Source organism: Callorhinus ursinus, unplaced genomic scaffold (genome assembly GCF_003265705.2).
Source record: "Callorhinus ursinus isolate GAN/ISIS: 27379988/994484 unplaced genomic scaffold, GSC_fseal_2.0 scaffold13, whole genome shotgun sequence".
Classification (NCBI taxonomy): domain Eukaryota; kingdom Metazoa; phylum Chordata; class Mammalia; order Carnivora; family Otariidae; genus Callorhinus; species Callorhinus ursinus.
The window spans coordinates 17,156,790-17,176,037 of record NW_027397075.1 but is presented as its reverse complement, the minus strand read 5'-3'; the positions used below and the strand labels follow the sequence as shown (position 1 = coordinate 17,176,037).

Genomic DNA, 19,248 nt, shown 5'->3' with positions numbered 1-19,248 from the left:
ATCTCTTCATCTGGCTGTTCATCTGTATCCTTCATCACATCCTCTGAAAAACCGAGAAACGGGTTTCCCTGAGTTCTGTGAGCTGTTCTAGCAGATTAGTCAAACTCAAGGAGGGGGTCTCAGGAACCTCCGATTGGTAACCACATTGCGCAGAAGTTGTGGGTCACCCGGGGACCTACCTACTACTTGCTGTTGGCATCTGAAGTGGGGAAAGGTGTCGTGGGACCGAGCCCTTCACCTGTGGGGTCTGCGCGTCTCCGGGTAGACAGTAGCAGAACGGAGTGAAATTGTAGGATGCACAGCCGTGCCGGAGGACCTCCACCCATCAGGTGACCAGAGTGAAGTGTTGTGTTTGAGCAGGAGGGGAGCTTCCATGGGGGGATGGAAATGAAGTTTTTCTTCTACAGCTGCATCCCCCACACCTGGATCGGGGCCAGGCACACAGTAGTTGCTCAGTACATATCTACTGAATGAATGAATGAATGAATGAATGAATGGGTTTGCCTGTCTTTGTATCCCTGGCCTAGCATTTGTGACAGCTGGTAAATCAACGCACGAACAAAGCTGAAGGGTTTCTAAACTCCTCAAGACACTTCCACAAATACTTCATCGGCTCATCACAACCATCCAGCCAGCGCTCCCTGCAGACAAGGTGGGGGCGTCCAGCTACCCCGCACGGTCTTCCCAGGTGGGGATGTGCACGCTGAAGGACAACTTTTCTCTGCCTCAGCATTGGAGCCCGGGGGAATCTGGTGTCGGGGAGGGTGGTCCCCTGAGGCAGGTCCCAGATTCGGGGCCTCCATCCAGACTCGCCAATTAACTAGCGATTTACCCACATTCAGGAGTGTGTAAGGATACTCTACCTTACAAAAAAATTATTTCAGGTGCTATACAAAATAGTGGAAAATCAATGAAAATAAAAATTAGGGCCAGAAAAGAATTCAAACCCGAATAAAATGAGAAAGTTGCAAGGGGGAAACACACCCTTAACCCACACGGAGACCCTAGGGCCCCGAAGAGCCAACAATCCAGATCTCTGCTTCCCCAAAGCGAGTGTGGAAAGAGAAACCCATGGCACAGGTCACAACGTCCATAAAAAGGGGTGCTCGCTCGTCAGAGAAAACCAACTGCCCCCCAACACACACACCTAAAACTGCTCACGGCACCGATCTTAGCACAGAAAGGACTTGGACTTCTGACCGGAGCCTCTCTCAACGGCTGAGAAACAGCACAAGCGTGTGGCCCGGCAGAAACCGCGATGGTGAAAGCAGGTTTTATGTGCTTCCATAATCTCCCCCAACCTACCTCCCGCGAGGCGCTGCTGCGGTCGGCACTCAGGCAGGAGGAGGCTGGGGTCTCCAGCAAAGACCAGGCTTCTCTCTCCCGCCTGGATGTCCACTGTCCTTCCACCCAAAGGTGAGTCTCCACTTAGCCCCCCAGATGCCTCTCAGCCCTTCTCCCTCCTGCTCTCCAAAGAGTGAGCCACCTGGCCCTCCTGCCCGCTGGCTGCTCATCACCTTAGGCCAAGGGGAGGCGCCGTGGGAGACTGCGGGGTCCTAGCAGGGTACCCAGTCCCCGTTCGTTCCCTTCCCGTTGGACGAGGCTCAGGGTCTCTGCTCCTCCGGTCGGGGACTCCCTCAGCCCCGTGGTAACTGCCCCCTCCCCTCGCCTCTTCAGACCTGGGGTGGGAGCGCCTCCCTCGGCCATACCGGCTCCGTCAACGGCCCTGCGAGCTCTCCTCAGTTGCCCCTGGGAATATGCCCTCTGTCTTACCGGGACCCTAACTGAGGGAGGAGCCCAGGGCCCTCAAGAGCAGGCCTGCCGCCTTTCCTAACAATCGAATACATACAGACTCTGGATACATGGCAGCACCTGAGCGGATGGCTGGTCCCAGCCACAGAGCACGGAATTATTTCACCCAGGAGATTTCTGAAGCAAGTAGTACTCATGACTGGTTGCTGTCCTGCTCGGCAGACTTTTGTTTGCTCCAACCCGTCATGCTGCTGTGCAATATCCGGCTTTGAACAACACAACCCACTGCCCCTGCCCCCCACTCGGGCCATGAATTCTCCAGGCTGAAGTATTTATAAGGCGTATCCCTAAGTAACTGAGGCCAATGACCTGCTCTGGGCAGTTACCGGATATGCACAATTAAACTTTGCAGGATGTCTGCTGATTCTGGTTCTATTATTTTTTATTTTTTTAAGATTTTTTTCATTTATTTGACAGCACAAACAGGGGGAGTGGGAGAGGGAGAAGCAGGCTTCCCACCGAGCATGGAGCCCGATGCAGGGCTCAATCCCAGGACCCTGGGATCATGACCTGAGCTGAAGGCAGACGCTCAACCGACTGGGCTACCCAGGCGCCCGTGATTCTGGTTTTAGAACGAGGTTTCAGACAATGGCTGAAAAAGGTGTCTATTAAGACCACTCCTCACGACCAAGAGGAGAAGGAAGATGAATCAGCAGCATAGAGAACATGCTCTTTATTTAAAAACAACAGTGGGGGCGCCTCGGTGGCTCAGTCGTTAAGCATCTGCCTGCTCAGGTCATGGTCCCAGGGTCCTGGGATCGAGCCCCGCATCGGGCTCCCTGCTCCGCGGGAAGCCTGCTTCTCCCTCTCCCACTCCCCCTGCTTGTGTTCCCTCTCTCGCTGTGTCTTTCTCTGTCAAATAAATAAATAAATAAATAAATAAATAAATAAATAAATAAATAAAATCTTTTTAAAAAATAAATAAATTAAAATAAAATAAAACAACAGCAAACTCCAGAGCAAGGAGGCAGGCATCAAGATTTATCCAAAAGGTGCTCCAAATCTCTGAGCTTAGGGTAAAGGAAGAGGGGCTAGAACACAGCTGCCTTACTTTGTTCGAAATGGGTAACTGGCCCAGCCGGAGGCCACCTTGACATGCGACACGAAGCACCGGCACACGGAGTTCACACAGCTTCGCGTCCACAGAGGGGACGTCAAAAGGTGCGTTCCTGCGGGAAGTGCGCACAAGTGATCCATGAAGATGTACAAACACCTGACACCCAGCTGCTCCCCACGTACAACACTGATCTGAGAAACAGACCCACGGATTTAAGGAAGAGACATATGGAGTCTAATAGAGTACCACCAACTTCATGGCGAGGTCCTCCCAGTTTGAAACGTGATGGGCCAAGCAGCGCTTTAGGAGGAAAACAGAACCCGGTCAATGATTCGTTTCAGCTACTGCCATGTGGCGGGTCACTCAGCAGGGCCGACCCAGAACGCTCCCCTTTCCTCCAGTTGGCCTTCGCCATTCTCGAGGAAGGAAATCTCTGGGGAGTCCTCCTGCTTCTGCTTTGTGCCCACCACCTCTGCCAGCTCAGCTCCCCCAAACCCCCGTCCTCCTACAGCCGACAACTGGCTGGAGCCCAGCCGACCGCGAAGGGCAGATGGCCTGGGTGGAAGGGACTCAGGTGCCAACCTCCCTGCTAAACTCAGCAGACCTGCTGGTGCACAAATCAGCCAGCAGCCCCTCAGGGACTGGAGCCAGGCTACTCCCCACTACCCTGTGTCCGGTCCCAGTCCAGGAATCCCAAAGTCACCCCGCCGCCTTGCTGGTCTGCCTCGGTACGGACACTGTCTGCCCCAGCCTCTGGCCGTCAGCCGCAGACCGGGAAGAGAGGTCTGGGTGAGGTCACTGGCCAGCTCCCTGCTCTCCTCCCAGACCCAGAAATTACAGGCCAGATTCCCAGCCCGATACTCCTGCTTGGCGAGAAGAGCCAGCGGGTCAACAATTTCATGAAAGTTTCTCAACCGGCGGACAGGCTAAGGAATGCAAATGCAGGTAACAACAAGATATCATTCCGTACCTCTCAGACTGAAAGAGAAATTTATTTTATTTTTGTTTGTTTGTTTAAGATTTTATTTATTTATTGACAGAGAGAGAGAGCGAGAAACAGAGTACAAGCAGGGGGAGCTGCAGGCAGAGGAAGAGGGAGAAGCAGGCTTCCCGCGGAGCAGGGAGCCCGATGTGGGGTCGATCCCAGGACCCTGGGATCACGACCTGAGCCGAAGGCAGACGCTTAACCGACTGAGCCACCCAGGCCCCCCTGAAAGAGAAATTTAATTGTGCTGAGTACACTGCTATCAGGGAGGCAGGGAGAATGGAACCCCACTCACTGCTGCTGAGAACGTGAACGCGTTCAGCCTTTAGAAAGCAGCCTGGTGGGGGCGCCTGGGTCCTGGGATCGAGCCCCACATCAGGCTTCCTGCTTGACGGGAAGCCTGTTTCTCCCTCTCCCACTCCCCCTGCTTGTGTTCCCTCTCTCGCTGTGTCTCTGTTAAAAAATGGATAAGAAAGGAAAGGAAGGAAAGGAAGGAAAGGAAGGAAAGGAAGGAAGGAAGGAAGGAAGGAAGAAAGAAAGAAAGAAAAGAAAGAAAGAAAGAAAAGAAAGAGAGAGAGAGAAAGAAAGAAAGAAAGAAAGAAAGAAAGAAAGAAAGAAAGAAAGAAAGAAAGAAAGAAAGAAAAGAAAAGCCTGATAATACAAATCTGCACAGCCTGCACCCAGCAACCACCGCCCCCAAGGGATCCAGCTCACTGAAATGAAGCAGATATCCAAGCAAAACACAGGAAAAACCCTGGAAACAGAGTGAGTGCCCATCAGTAGGAGGAGGATGGGATTGGGCCACGTGTGCAGCCTTGGGTCCGAGCCACCGCTGAGCCTAACCTGGAGGGGCTTCCTGGCTGCTACTCAGTGAGAAAAACAAACTGCAGAGAAATGGAAAAACAAAACGAAGACACACCCTTAAAAAGTATTCGTGTTTGTAAAGGAGCATGAGGGATCCTATGAAGGACGAACGCCAGGCTGTTACCACTGGTGCCCAGAGTACGGGGTGGGGGATGCTGGGGGGCACTGTGGCTGGAGGGAGCAGTTACGCAAAACAGCAACAAAAACCAGTTTAAGTCGTGGTAAAAAAACCCAGAATGTTGTGATGTAATTCCATATAATTCCATTTATGTACAATTATGCACACGTATATTCACAGAAAGAGACGTGAAAGTCCTCACTGGATGGCTTCCTCACACCATTCCCATGCTGTTTGCATCTTTATAATAAGCATAAAATATTCATATAATCAGGAAAATACCGCGCAAAGCTGTTTTACTAGGGTTTTTTATACCCCTGCTTTTCTAACTATTGTCACTCCAATGCACTACTTCCAACCAAATAAACCACATCATAGCAGCTGCTGACTGCACCAGGCTCACTGTTCATTAGTTTTGAGCTGTGTGCATGTGTGTGCATGCCTGTCTGTGTGTGCATGTGTGTGTGCATGTGAGTGCCTGTGTGTGCATGCCTGCCTACCTGTATGTGTGCATGTGTGGAATATCTCCCTCTCGCTCGCTCTCCCTCCAGCCCACTGCCATCTGAACAAGCACATGGAAAGCTGAGGACTTGGCACCCGAAGGACCCTGTCAAGCTGGTGTCTATACTGAACACATGGACTCCACACCTACTGCCTTGCTTTGCCCGAGGAGCCCAGACCCTCAGCTGGGCCGGTGGGGAGCCGTGCTGGGTCCGGTGGTACCAGTGGGGCTGCACCAGAGAGCCAGGGCGTCTTCTCCTCAATTACGATCTCAGGAGCTGGGTTCTCACAAATCTTTTCCTCGCCTCTTATTTCCAGGACAACAGTGTATCCGGCCTCTGAAACCCCACGTGAAGAGAAAACTGTTCCAATTGATACCAGAGTTTTGCTGTTGTGGCTACTTAAACTGGAACAGTTCTCCTTCCATGTTCCCCAACCCCTCCCCAGCCCCACATGCGCCAACGCAACAGACTGAGTCCCAGAGCCAAAAACAACCAAACCCAAGGGCAGCGGGGTCAGGGGCTGCCTTCCCAAGTAAGGCAGTGGGGCCGGGCCACTGGGCTCTGGCGCTCATCTGCATATGGTTTTACATAAAAGCGTATGTGGGCCTCGAAAGGCCTAATTCCAAGTGCTTAGGATTAAGTTGGTGAGTCTGTGCGGCTTCTCAGAAGCATGCATCCCGTTAGCCTCCCTGCTTGGTCGGGGTGCGGGGACACCTCCGCCCGCTGACAAGCACAGCTCAGGCAGGAGATCCCTGGCCCACGCCCCAGACACGGCATCCCGAGCAAGGCTCCCCACTCAGCCCACAAGGATGCCCCAACCTCAGAAGCTGTTGCTATGTGGCCGGCGTGGCCGCCACCCCGTGTTGGCAAATTCTCTTTCAGGACACTTGGGTTGTATGCAACGCAGAGCTTCAGCTGTCCCCCCCACGCACATACACACAGCACTTGGGGCCCACAGAACAGCACTTCTGTAGACAATTACACGTCATACCTGTGGCCCATGTGAACACCTGTGGCCCATGTGAACACCTCGAGGGCAGGAGCCACACCTCGCTTACTGGAAATTTCTGCCAATTCAAAGGCCTCAAAGATTCCGTGAAGCACAGGGTACACACTCAGTCCCCCTCCACTTGGATTTCCAACGCGAGAGAATAAAAGCAGTGCAGGGCAAGCCAGAGACGGGCAGCGAACCAGCCCGCCCCAGTGGAGAGCCTCCCCGGCAGACGCTGCATCCGGGGCTCCAGACCGGGGAGAACTGATCGTTTTGCAATGAACAGAGGGGTCCCTGGGGGTTTCTTTGCTTGGGCCAAGTTTCCCCCCGAGTTTCTGTGAAGCCAAACGAAGCCAAGTGGAGAGAACCCTGGTGGGTTGGAGGTAAATGTGCAGTTCGTTATTCATCCAATAAATGACATTGAGCATCTATTATGTACCGAGATTTCAGGTATATACCAGAAAATAGATATATGTTGTTTTTTTTTTTCCTATAGCTACTGTATCAAATTGCCACGAATGTCACCTCTTACCGTGGCAAGAATTCTGAAACAGGTCACACAGGGCTGAGATCGGGTATCAGCAAGGCTGCCTTCCTTCTGGAGGCTCCGGGGGAGAATCTGTTTCCTCACCACATCACCCTGGCCCTCCTGCCTCCTTTGCCAAAGGCCCTTCGTGGTTACATTGGGCCCAGCAGAAAACCCCTTCCCCATCTCAGTATCCTTAATTTAATCCCGTCTGCAAAGTCCCTTTCGCTACATAAAGGAACACAGTAGCCGGGGACCAGGCTGTGGGGATCAGGCTGTGGGGATCGCTGGGGGCCGTTACCCCGCCTACCATGCCCTGAGCACAACATTCAGGGGAAGCCCGCCCACTTCCGGGCTAGCTGCCCAGGCCGGGCATGCAGAAAGAAAGAAACTCAAGGAACAAGGGGCCGTGGATTATTCACACTCAGGGTAAATCACCACCTCTGGGTCTGCCATCCCCCTCACTAACAGAGGGGCTGAGAAGCTCCTGACTCCTCCCGCCCCGATCACGATCCCACTGCCTACTGGTGGAAGGTCGCCTTCCACCTTCCTCAGCTCCGTGACACCCCAGGGCATGGGGGCTAGGCAGTGCTAAACTCTGGATCTGAGCTTACAGGTGGTAGAAACTCCCACTCGCAGGGTGACCAGGAGCCCCAGGCTGCAGTTCAGCACCGCAGCTAGGGGCTGAGTCAGGATCCTTATACCTGCATCTCCTTGGGAAACCTCCCAGGGGAGGGGGGCGGGAAATGCAGATATTCCTATGGAAACAGCCGAAGATCACCTTAACGAGCTAACGAGCAAACCTCTCCCTGAAGCCCCAACACTGCTCTTTGCCCCTAAATGGCTCTGAAGACTGAGGATTGCCTATTCCTGTCTCTGGTGCCAACAGACATTTGATGAATGAGCACTCTACGATCTTTCCTTTGGTGAACCCACCCCTTCCCCCTCGTTCCACCACCACCTCTAGACGAATAACTCCCGGCTGGACATCCGCACACCCTCCCCACCTTCCTCCAGACCTCAAGCTCAGCATGCCCAGAAAAGAGCTCATCAACATTCCTCTCCAAAAGCCCCCACCCGGCTCTGTGACCGGCACCCCTCAGAGGGATTCAAAGACTTCAGTGGGACTTTTAACTCATTTCTTATCCACCTGCCACTGATGCCCTGAGCTAGCCCGACCCCCCAGACCCTGCCCCTGTGGGTTCGCTATGCTGATCTGGGAGCACCGGCCGATGCTCTGACATCTCCTGACAGGCACTTCCTGTCCCCACACCGGCTGCTTCCCACCTGCTTTCTGACCCCCCGACCACCCAGCCACAGATGGTGGGCTCTGGGGGTCTCAGCCCATCAGCCTTTGTCTTCTCCAGGATTGGGGTTAGCACATATTTTCCCTAGTTGTTTTTTTAATAGACTTTATTTTTTGGAGCGGTTTTAAGTACACAGCAAAACTGAGTGGAAGACACACAGATTTCCCATCGACTCCCGGTCCACCTATGCACGGCCTCCCCATTATCAACGTCACCACTAGAGTGGGACATTTGTTCAGTGATGAACCCACATCAACACACTAGAAGTACCCGAAGTCCACGGCTCACAGGAGGGTTCGCTCCGGGTGCCGTGCATTCTCAGGGTCTGGACACAGGTCTAATGACAGGTGTCCACCATTATAGTGTCACTCCGAGTAGCTTCTCGGCCCTCGCAATCCCCCACGCTCTCCTGTTCACCCCTCCCTCCCCTGACAGTGGGCCACCCCTGATCTTTTCCTGCCCCCACAGCTTGGTCTTTTCCAGAATCACACAGGATGGAGCCTTTCCAGACTGGCCTCTTCCACTTAGAAACAAGCATTTAATTTTCTTCCCTGTCTTTTCATGGCTTGTTAGCTCGCTTCTTTCAAGTTCTCCCAGGTGTCTGAGCTACACCTTCTCCTGGGGCCTCTGAGGCAGCTTGCTGCTCTGGTTCCTCTCGTGACCTTCAGTCTTGGGTGGCAACCTCCTGCTGCCGCGCTGGCCACGCCGAACCAAGTCCCCACCAGCAATGCTTAGCCACCTTCTGCTTACCTGAGTCCCCCAGCCCACAGGGCTGCAGGGGGTCAGACATTCCTGTCCCACCTCGGTCCCTACTGAGAGATCATACTCTGCGGACAAGCCACGCCTGACTCCTGACGCGTTCTCCTGAATGCATCCCGACCATCTGGACTAATCCGTCCGTCCTTCACCTGCCGTCCATCTGTCTGGATGCTCCGGCCCACATAAAGGCCACCTCTCCATGATGCCGCCAATCAGATGGGGCCTTCACTGGAACCTCCGTCACAGACCTCAGATGAAAGATCCCTGTCTTTCTCTGCGTGTGTCCTGAATGTCCCAGCAGTGACCGACCAATGGGTGCTCAGTACGTAGGCATAAACTTCAACACGACCAGTTTGCCCGAGGACTGCCAGCACAGGGCTGAAAATCCGCCGTGCATGGCCAAGGGCGAGAGATGGTCTGACTGATGAACTAAACACGGCCCATGCTCTCTCGTCTGTCTCCCACGGCCTTGTGCCTCCTTCAGGGAACAGGAGATTCCTCCAGCTGGCGGGAGTGAACGGGAGTGCATTTGGCGTGTGTCTGTCTTTAGGTGTCCAGGCTGGGACGGATGGCAACACGGGGTAGCCACAGGGGCTCCGAGCATGCCGCCACCTGCCAGACTGGGCCGGCCCCGCAGCAGGACCTCCATCGGGCCTCACTGCCCGCCGTACTTTGGAAATGGGCACATGGGAGCACAGAGATGGTGTCATGCAGCCTGGACTTCAGAGTGGGTTAGAAACGCGCCAGGGCTGGAGGCCCCGTGTCCCCCTAGTGGCGGCGGGGTGACACTGCGGCCTGGGGGGAGCGCCAGTCTCAGCTGACCACGAGGCTGTTGACGGGGTCAGGGGTCCACGCCAGCAGCCAGGAGAAACTTAACTACTGGACGAGAGCAAAGACAGAGGAGCAGGGGTCCTTAGGATGCCCTTCTCCTCCCCAGAGTCATAGAGTTCGCGTCAATGCAACACACGCACCCAGGCGAGCATCAGAGCCGAGGGGCCCTTGGACATTGTGCGCCCCATGCCCTCTCCCAGCTTCTGGAGTCCGGCTCCACAGCCACCACGCCAGTGCCAAAGTACCAGGAGAGGTGCTCACAGTCTCCTCCACACACTCAGCAGCCAGGAGCGGACATGGGTCCTGCCTCTGTGGACTTTTGGTGGCAGAGGTCCCAGGGTCACCAGGCTCTGCCACAATCCAACACCGCACTAGAGTCACACGGCCATACCAACACCCACCAGCTTCAGAGACACCAGGGTCCCCTTCTTGCCTGGGCTCGCCCCCCATGCACCCCGAGCCTCCGGCCACAGCGTGCAGGCTGCCAGCCTTCACGAAGGCAGGCTCGCCCCTCGTTCACCAAACCCGCCCCTCCTAGCCTGGCTTCTGCGACTCACAGGCCTGCCTGGGTCACTGCAGTCGAGCTGACCTGTGGGGGTCAAGCAGGCCCGGGTTATGTGTGCATCTTACTGCCCCGTGTCTACTTCTCTAATGTAGATGAGGCAGGAACCCCGTCCAAAAGATTCTGCGGCTAAGATGCTCTGTGGCCACCGCTGCCCGGAGCACCTGCTCGGACCCCGCACGTTTTCCCCAGCGCACTGCTGTCCCCTCCAGGGCCGGCCTTGTCTTGCTCCTCGGTTCCTGGGTGATGGCTGTGGAATGAGGAAGTGCGTTTGAGGACAGGACTGTACGAGCTACAAGCAGAGCGCGCACTCCGCACGCACGCACCTGCCGCCAGCAGGGCACAGACGGCCAGCAGGACACAGACGGCATGCAGGTGCGTCCAGGACCCGCCTCGGAAGAGGGCTGCTTCCTGACTTGTGTGTTCAGCTGCCCGGACAAGCGTCCCTTCAGAGTCCTCTCGGACTTTACCGCCCAGAGCAGTGCCTGTTCACAATGTCCCCCTTCTCCTCCTGCCTAAACCCCAGAGGGCCAGGCTTTCTGTGCCAAGATGTGGCACCAACCACGTCTCGCTTTCCTTCCATCGGAGCTACTCATACACATGCGATTCTAGGACCACAAGAAATCAGAGACACTGACCATTCTCCTTAAAAACAAACAAACGGGGGCACTGGGGGCTCAGTCGGTTAAGCATCCGACTCTTGATTTCGGCTCAGGTCATGATCTCAGGGTCGTGGGATCGAGCCCCGCGTCCGGCTCCATGCTCAGGGGCGGAGGCTGCTTGTCCCCCTCCCTCTACTCACACACTCTCTCTCTAAGTAAATACATCTTTAAACATAAATAATAAAAACCGACAAATCTCTAGCTACAGAGCACAGAGAGCTTGGAATGGTTCCCGGGAGGCGAACCACAGCGCCAGGGGCCGTGCTGGGGGGCAGGCGGCCCGGGAGCAGTCTGGCTTGGCCACGCACTCCTGTGTGACCACAGGCAAACCTTCTGTGCCTCCATGTCCCAACTGAAAAGCAGATAGCTCTAGGATCTACATAACAGAACGCAGAGGACACGGGGTCCCTGCCAGTAGAACGGGGCCCGGAGGGGTCAGCGCTCCACCAGCACGACTTCCACGGCGATGCCCACACTCCACGGAACGGCACAGAACAGCCACGGAGGCCAAGCATCGCTGACACACTCCTGTGTCCAAACAGCACAACCGGCCCTCTTGCCCAAACCACAACCCCATGGGCAGGAATCGTCGGAATTGGGTGACTCCCATGCACCCGGAAGTTTGAGACCCGCTCATCTAGAACAACCAGAAGGAAACCCAGACGCAGGTGACAAACGGTATGGCAAGCCACGGGAGCAACAAGCAGCAGGCTTCCCAGGGCGCTCTCACCGACCACGCACTATCCAACAGACGGACGGACAGATGGATGGACGGACAGCGGCCCACAGGCCTCTCCGCGGGTGGAGTGCAGCTGCTTAGCCTTCTCAACAAATCAACCAGCACCGCCCAGATTCGCCCCACCGACACCCCGTTTGTTTTCCGTTAACTGCTCCTGGGGAAGGAAAGCGGGAGCCCGGTGGCCTCGGGAAGCCTCGGTGGGGACAGGCCAGTGACCTGTCCCAGGACAGAGGACAGAACGTGACAGAGGAGACAGCAGGGGTGCTGGGGGCAGCAGCCCGCAGCCTCTTACAGCCAGCCCCCGTCGCTGGGGAAAGGCGCCCACGCTCCAAATAGGCCTGGGGATCCCGCAGAGGCCCCGCGAGACAGTGCTCAGCACGTCTCCCCCTCACACATCACGATGTGGATGCGTGCCCGGCTTCCTTTGGGGCCTGAGAACTCGGGCTCCTGGGCTGTGCTGGTGGCCGCACAGGGAAACCAAGGCAGGAAGGTGCCCACAAGGCCCTGAGTCTCCACGGACAGGACCGGGACGGAGAGCCAGGAAGCACTGTCCAGGGTGGCTGCAGGCCGGGCGCCCCAGGGCCTGGGACGAGGACAGCGTCACTAAGAGTGGAGACCCCAGAGGGGCTAACAGGGGACGGGTGCTGCGCAGGTCCAAGGGGCGCAGGTGGTCATGTTTGGGCACTATTCCCAGGAAATGCCTGGCGGGCGGGGCGGGGGGCCTTCCTGTCCACTCCCCTCCCCTCGTAACGGTGCCCAGCCCATCCTGCCCAGGGCTGAACCCCTCGCCAGGCAGCAGGTGCCACAGGTCAGGGCAGCGGCCGGGGCCACCCAGGTCACCGGGAGGCTCCGCCCAGGCCCGGACCCTCCCCCCGGCGCCTCAAGGACACTAACCGTGGCGCCAAGCCCCAGCGACACTGGAGTGAGCCTCAGAGGCCCACAGGAATGGTGCTTGCCTGAGCAAGGAGGCAAACACAGCACCAAGTAAAATAATTCAGAGTGACCCCGACTGAAAGTTAATGGTTTCGCAGGAAACCGGCCACCTCGACCCGTCCTCACGCTGGTCCTGCCTCCTCCACCGTTGGATCTGCCACCCGGGAAATGACAAGCAGAGGCCTGCAGCCCACCCCAGCCGTCCCTGCCCTCCCTCGGGCGATGACACGCACAAAGGATGTCTTGGCAGCTGGTGGACGACGTCCCTTGGGCTCAGAGCCCCCAGCACCCCTGGTTCACAACGGTGGGCGGGGCCCAGAAAGAGTTTCCGAGTCACCTGGCCCCCCGGCCCCTCCCAGCCTGAGCACAGACACCACCGAGCACAGGGCACCTCGGAAAGGCACTGGGGATGCTGAGGGGTAAATAAATGACTCAGAGGATCGCCGGACGGAGAGACAAAGGGCTCGGAGTCTGAACCACCAGAGCACAAGGGGGCCCCCAAGACACCGTGGACACCAACACCGTTCACAAGGAAGCCGCTCCTGTCAAAGTGCCTGTCGCACCTGTTGCTCAGGCTGGGAGCAGTGAGGTGCTACAGGGGGGTGGGGGGCGGGCAGAGCAGAAAGGGGCCTCAGCTGTCCCTGCAGATGGAGAACCAGGGGCCAGAGACTGCGCTGAGGCCGTGGGTGCGAGCCAGAACACACACACACACACACACGACAGGGCCTGGGGGCTCCAGCCGCTCTCACACCAGCACGCAGAGCGACAGGAAGCTACGGGCCGCACACCCCGCTCACCTAAGCCCCCCATTCCCACAGAGACCCGGAGGGCTTGCGGGGTGGAATGAGGGGACACCCCCCAGGAGTGAATCACAGTATCATCAGATAGGAGGATGTCTTCTACTCGAACGTCCACTTCAAGGGGAGGCCGCGGCCGTTCCCGTTGAAGACAGAGGTCAGAGACCAAGGTTGTTCACTGAGCCTTCTCTTCCATCCCCAGGGTCCTCGCCGGGAGGAGAGGAGAGTCTTAAGGGGGGAGGACAACTCACAGACCAAACAGCCAGGAGAACACATTTCCACAGCAAGGCAGTGAGCCCCGGGTGAGAGAGGACACGGCCTAGGAGGAGCTGTGAGCTGGGGGGGACACACGTGGGACTGAACGAGGGTCCCAGAGAGGAGCGGTGAAAGCTGTGGTGTCCTCTGAGGCCGAGCCTGGATCTGCCCCAAGGCCTTCTGAAAAGCCACGTCGGGCGGGGGGGGGGGCAGTCAGGCAGCCACGGGAGCCACTGACCCTGCCACCCCTCCTTTTCCAGATCAGGAAACGGAGGCTGGTAAAATCAGGAAAGGCAAAGCAGAGCAGAGCTCCGGAGCCCAAATTCAGAAGCTCAGGCTTGACACGGGTGGGGGCAGGAAAGATGCACAAGGAGGGGAGAGAATCCTCCCGGCTGTGGGCACGGGCATTTGGGGGCAGGGCTGGCCCCCCGGAATCTCCCGGTCTCCCCCACAGACATCACCGCCCTGTCGCCAGGCAGCTCGGCCTCCCCGGGACAGGCTGTGCAGCCTCTCTGGGGTCTGGAGCCTCCGGCCAGCCCCACCTGGTCCCCCCGCATGCTGGCAGCTCCGCAGGCCCGGCTGCGTCCCTCTGGGGTGCGGTGTCCTCCCCACGTGGTCAGGAAGAAAGAGCGGGAGAGACTTGGGTCATGCTCAGGAGCCTCTAGAAACAGCAAATGCCATTTGCTGGTTTTCTTGTTCCTCCATTCGAAAAGCATCGAAGCCACAAGCCAATGTGACCGTCGACTGCCAGACAAGGGTCGCCGGTGCCACGGGCAGGGAGGGCTGCCGGCGGAGCGGCTGGGGTGGGGCGCGCGCGGAACATGTCAGCCGGCTAGAGGGGGCCACTGAGAGGCCGGGGGGGCCACCGAGAGGCCGGGGGAGCAGAGGGCCTCCGGGAGCACCAAGCTCGGGGGCTGGTGCGGAGTCACCCCACAGCGTGAGCAACAGGACCTCCACTGGCCACTTGCTGACCAGCCAGCCACGACCCCACTCAGGACCGCGTGTCCTTTAAGACCACTGGGTCCGAGGACAGACAGCACCAGAAAGGGACAAAGGGCGTGGCCCCGATGACGGGTTACAAGGACTGGTGAGGGCCAGCGAGGGCGCGTGCTGGACCACACTGTCCTGCAGGAAGGCGGTGTTGACGCGGTGGGGAGGGGGGCCCCTGATTCAGAACACCGGGGCGAGGAAAGACCCCCCTGTTTGACGATGGGAGAGGCCACGACCTGGAGCGACGTGGAGGGACTGCCAGGACCAGTCGGGGACGGCCCGCAGGGGCAGTGCTCTCTGCGTCGTGCTCCGAATCGGGACCGCTGTGTGCCCGCCCCTCGGATGCACAGCTCTGCTCAGGGGGAGGCACGCCCCCCTCAAAGACAGACAGACAGACAGACAACATACATGAAAAATGCAAAATCATCCTCCAATGCCCGTCTTCCTCCGGTTCCGCATTCCACTGGATGGGGGCGGGCGGGCTGCCGCATGGGGCCCTCCATCCCACCCAGACTCCACCGAGCTGCGGAGGCAGCCCAGTACCCAGCCTGCGCCGTGGGAAGACCAGACAGACGCGTTCCTAGTCCTCGTTTTGGCCGCTCTAAAACACAACGGGGTGCCTTTTGCAAACTCTGGGCAGAGTGGGGGTTTGGAGCTACAACTGGCCCGGGGCCTCGGCTGTGTCCCATTGCCTCTCAGGGCTGACGGAGCCCGTTCCCAAACGAGAAGACTGACCCGATGACCTCGGGTCCCTCTTGGTGTCAGGATTCTAGCACTGGCTATGTGACTCCATCCCCTTCCGACAGTTTAAGTCAAATTAAAAGAAAACCCATCAGCAAGCAGGACACCAAACCATCCGTCTGCCCTGAATCCAGAAGCAGCGCCATCAGCCGAGCGCACAACAGCCCACAAGGCCCTAACAACACGGCTGAGCCCTTGACCCCAAACGCTTTACTGGCTTCAGTTTGGGTTTGTTGTATCGATTTCTTTTTCTTGAATGAAATGTTCCCCTTGGTGTTTGACATGAGAAAGGGGACACAGAGGGAGGGAGTCAACAAACTGAGAGTAGCTCCTAGTGGCCGGGGTCTTGCAGTGATGTGGCCAGGCGCTCCTCTGGCCCCTGTGGCCCGTGTCCTGCCCTGCCCCCAGCGCTCGGCAGGGCCCTGCGGCTGGGGAGGGACTGACTTCTGAAAACAACACACTCCTCCAAGAGCCATGTGTCCCTCAGCTATAAGAATCCTGCTCCACTTAACTTTACTTGGCTCCTTTATGACGATCCCAGAACGGTGGAGGAACAATTTTAACAGGAGAGCCAGCACACAGCCTCGCTCTGGGCCAATAACATCCCCTCTCCCCTCAGGAGACAGCTGATGCCGCCTCCCGTTTGCAGCACAGAACAGCTTTTACTCTGTACGGCGGCAGAAGTAGCCGGCTTTGCTATAATTGTAAGACAGTGGCTCTGGTGGGAGTGCAGAGGGGGCATGTTCAGTGGTACAGACAGGGCCTGGGAGAGGCCTCCCGTGCTCCACTCTGCATGGAGCAGGGGACGGGTACTCAGACGGTCAGATGTGGGGCACCAGGGGGATGTCTCAGGAAGAGGTGGGAATTGGGGGTCAGGGGCTTTACTTTTCCAAGATGAGAAGGAAGAGCTGGGGTTCACTTTGCCATTTATCCTCTAGAATTCAGGGCCAAGCAGGCTGGGAGACAGCAAACTGGCAAGACACGGTTTTCTGATTCCTGATTCACACACCTGTGGCTCCCTCCTTCCAGGTGAGCAGGTGCTCTGCTAAATTCCTGCAAAGGCCTCCTCCAAGCAGACCCTGTGAAAGCCATGGGCTCAGAAGGCCAGCCATGTGCCACAGAGGCATGTCATGTGGCCCCCGTGGAATGCTTTAACGAAGAGAACGTGGAGACCCTCCTCAGGGGCAGGGGACAGTCAGCACCCGGGTGGTCCAGTCCCCTGGCCAGAGCACAGAAGCCGCGCATCACGTGCGTGAGCTTCCGCAGCTCCCCTGGGCTAACACGGCTCGGTGTCTGTGGCCCCAGGAAGCTAACCTCTGCTTTAGAGACAAGCTTGCTTTCTCTGAATACAGGGGAGGCGACAGCGATGCTGGAGAGCTCAGGGAGGGAACGTCAGCATGGTCTGGTCACCCAACATCTATGCCCCCTTCCCCACCGGTCTGATTTCCCCTCTGAGGGCAGTCCCAGCAAGAGGGTGGGTCCAGGTGCCTGGAGACCCCACGACACCTCAACTCACTGCTCGGTGCAGCCAGTGGGGGCACGACCCACGCTGAGCCTAGGAGACTCTCCGTCCTCAGAAGCAGTAATTCAAGGACAGGAGTAGGAAGGCCAGAGACCCAAATCCAGGTGATTCTCTGTCATCTTGCTTTGCAGATCTGCCAGGCACTGTATGAGCCCAACACCCCCCTCTTCCCAGAAATGCCTTCGCTGATTAAGGGGGCCACAATGGATCTCTACAACCACAGCTGATACATTCCCCACACGGAAGGCCGTCAGAAAAGAAAAGCCACAAACGGAGAACAGGGAGAGAACAAGATGCAGACAGTAAGCAGCAACAGAGCGGGATAGGACCCCAGAGACCACTGTGCTCAGCGCACGTGCACACACCCACGTGCACATGCTCACACATGTGCACACGTGTGCAGACACACAAACCCTGCGTGTACATGCATGTACACACGTGTGCACACAGGCACGCGCACCCATGCGCACGGCCCAGGGAGGTGCAAGGGCTTCACACCCACAGAGCAGTTTGTGGCCGAGCATCGCTCAGCAGCAATTCCTGCCTCAGGAGCTGCCAGCGCCTTTCCAGGGCATGACTTTTGGGTCTAAAACTGCCAGCCAGTGAGGGAAAAGGGTGTCAAGACCAAACACATTCCTCTCCAGTCATTTCTCTGCACTAAGCACATATGCCTTGTTGGCCTCCGCTCAATTCCCTCTGGAACCTCCAGGAAACATCATCCCGGGATAAATCACGCTCCAGTGATGATGAAGGGGCTTGAGGTGCCACTGCATCTGGTTCGATCCCCAACTGCAAATAAGGATTCTGCATCTGTGGGAGACCGTCTCCCCCCCTGCCGCCACTCTCCACTCCCGCTCCGTGGCTGTCACCAAGCCCGCCCTCCGTGCAAAGTGGCCGGCGTCAGCTCTTTGCCACCGCGCTCAGAAGCCCCGTCACCAGCAGGATCCTCACCCAGTGGCCTGCCCAGGACGGGTGACAAAGCTCTGTAAGGATTTCAGGCAGGCCCACAGGTTTTGTGGGGCCTGCACCATTTCCCAGCGAACACACAGAAAGGAAGAAGGGGAGCGGGATCATCTGTCTGTCCGTTCAGTGTAGAATTTAGGAACAGTTGGCACAAATGTGTTCTCTTTGGCCCTGGTCTGCCTACCCCTGCCACGGATCCTCCCCAGCTGGCCACGCCTCGGGCCACAGGGCTCCGTCTCCACGCACACACACGTCCCAACTGGTCCCTCCGCCCGCAGCACGCCCAAGGGGCAGGCCGTATGGGGGGCACCCTGGAGCCATGTCCCACACGCACGGGGTTCCCGCACATCTGTCCTCACACCTCCAATTCCCGCTTCCTAATCTCTGCGCTGCGCGGGGCTCAAATCACTGGGCTGTCTCCATGCCCGCAACCCCTGCAGTTGCTAATTCCTTTTCTCAATAAGCTCACAGAGCACATTTAAATATTTTTTTTATCCAAGAGACAAATGTCTCTATTATATAGGGGACCATCTGGGCTTCTATAGCTAGCTGGCTATGTTGCTATCAACTCTTTTTTTAGGGTTCATGAATCAGTTGCCAATAAGAAAAAAAAAAGGAAGTCAGCTCCAAGATTCTGCTTTCCTCCCCTGCATTTTTCCCCAGCGTCCAAATGGACCCCAGGCAGGCGCAAACAGCAAAGGAGCCTAAGGCTGGTGCTCTGGAAATGTCAGCCTCAAGTTCTCCTAGCCTCGGGGGAGGGAGGTGGTGTCAGCTAACTTCCCAGCCCTGGGGCCCTCCAACCGGGCTAAGTAATATTGTGTAGCCTCTGGCAGGTCTAGGATACACGCCAAGAAGACGGAACAAAAGGAGATCAAAAGCAAGAGAGGAAGAAGGACGGGAGGAGGGAGAGCGTGGTCAAGGCCCGGGAGCCCGATGCCAGGGACTCCTTATCCACCGCACACCTCGGAGCAGGCCAGCCCGTGGGAGCACCTGCGGGCGGCGGTAGGGAGCCGGGCTCTGGGCGCCAGGCCGCCCAATCCCAAAAGGGATTGGAAGGAGGGGCACATATTTAACGGGGATTCGTGGTGTCCCGGCCTGCGGTTCCTCCCGCAGTGTCAGGTGTCATTCAGTCAGAAACGTGTGCCTAGCGCGAAGGACCCGGTCCAACTCCAGTCTGGCCAAGCGGCTTCAACCCCACCCCCAACTCGGGCAGGTCCAGGCACTGGCCACCTGCAGGCAGGCCCGGGCTGGGGCTCTGGGCCACAAGCCCCCGGGTGCGGAGGGTCCGGGAAATATCTGTCTCCACCGCCCCCGCAAGGGCATTCAGCCCA

General features: G+C 57.4%; 1 protein-coding gene and 1 long non-coding RNA gene across 14 annotated transcripts in view; one reads left to right on the top strand and one right to left on the bottom strand.

Moving 5' to 3' along the window:
• Positions 1-19,248, bottom strand: part of CNIH3 (cornichon family AMPA receptor auxiliary protein 3) — a 218,051-nt gene that overhangs the window by 73,856 nt on the left and 124,947 nt on the right. The window lies entirely within an intron of this gene.
• Positions 12,994-18,540, top strand: LOC141374056 (uncharacterized). 3 transcript variants are annotated; one of them, XR_012380602.1, is made up of 4 exons: positions 12,994-13,068; positions 13,649-13,748; positions 16,371-16,461; positions 17,086-18,540. It is a non-coding gene; the product is annotated as an uncharacterized lncRNA (long non-coding RNA). The 3 variants fall into 3 exon arrangements; XR_012380603.1 differs by having other exon boundaries at positions 13,021-13,199; XR_012380601.1 differs by lacking the exons at positions 16,371-16,461; positions 17,086-18,540 and adding an exon at positions 16,052-16,131.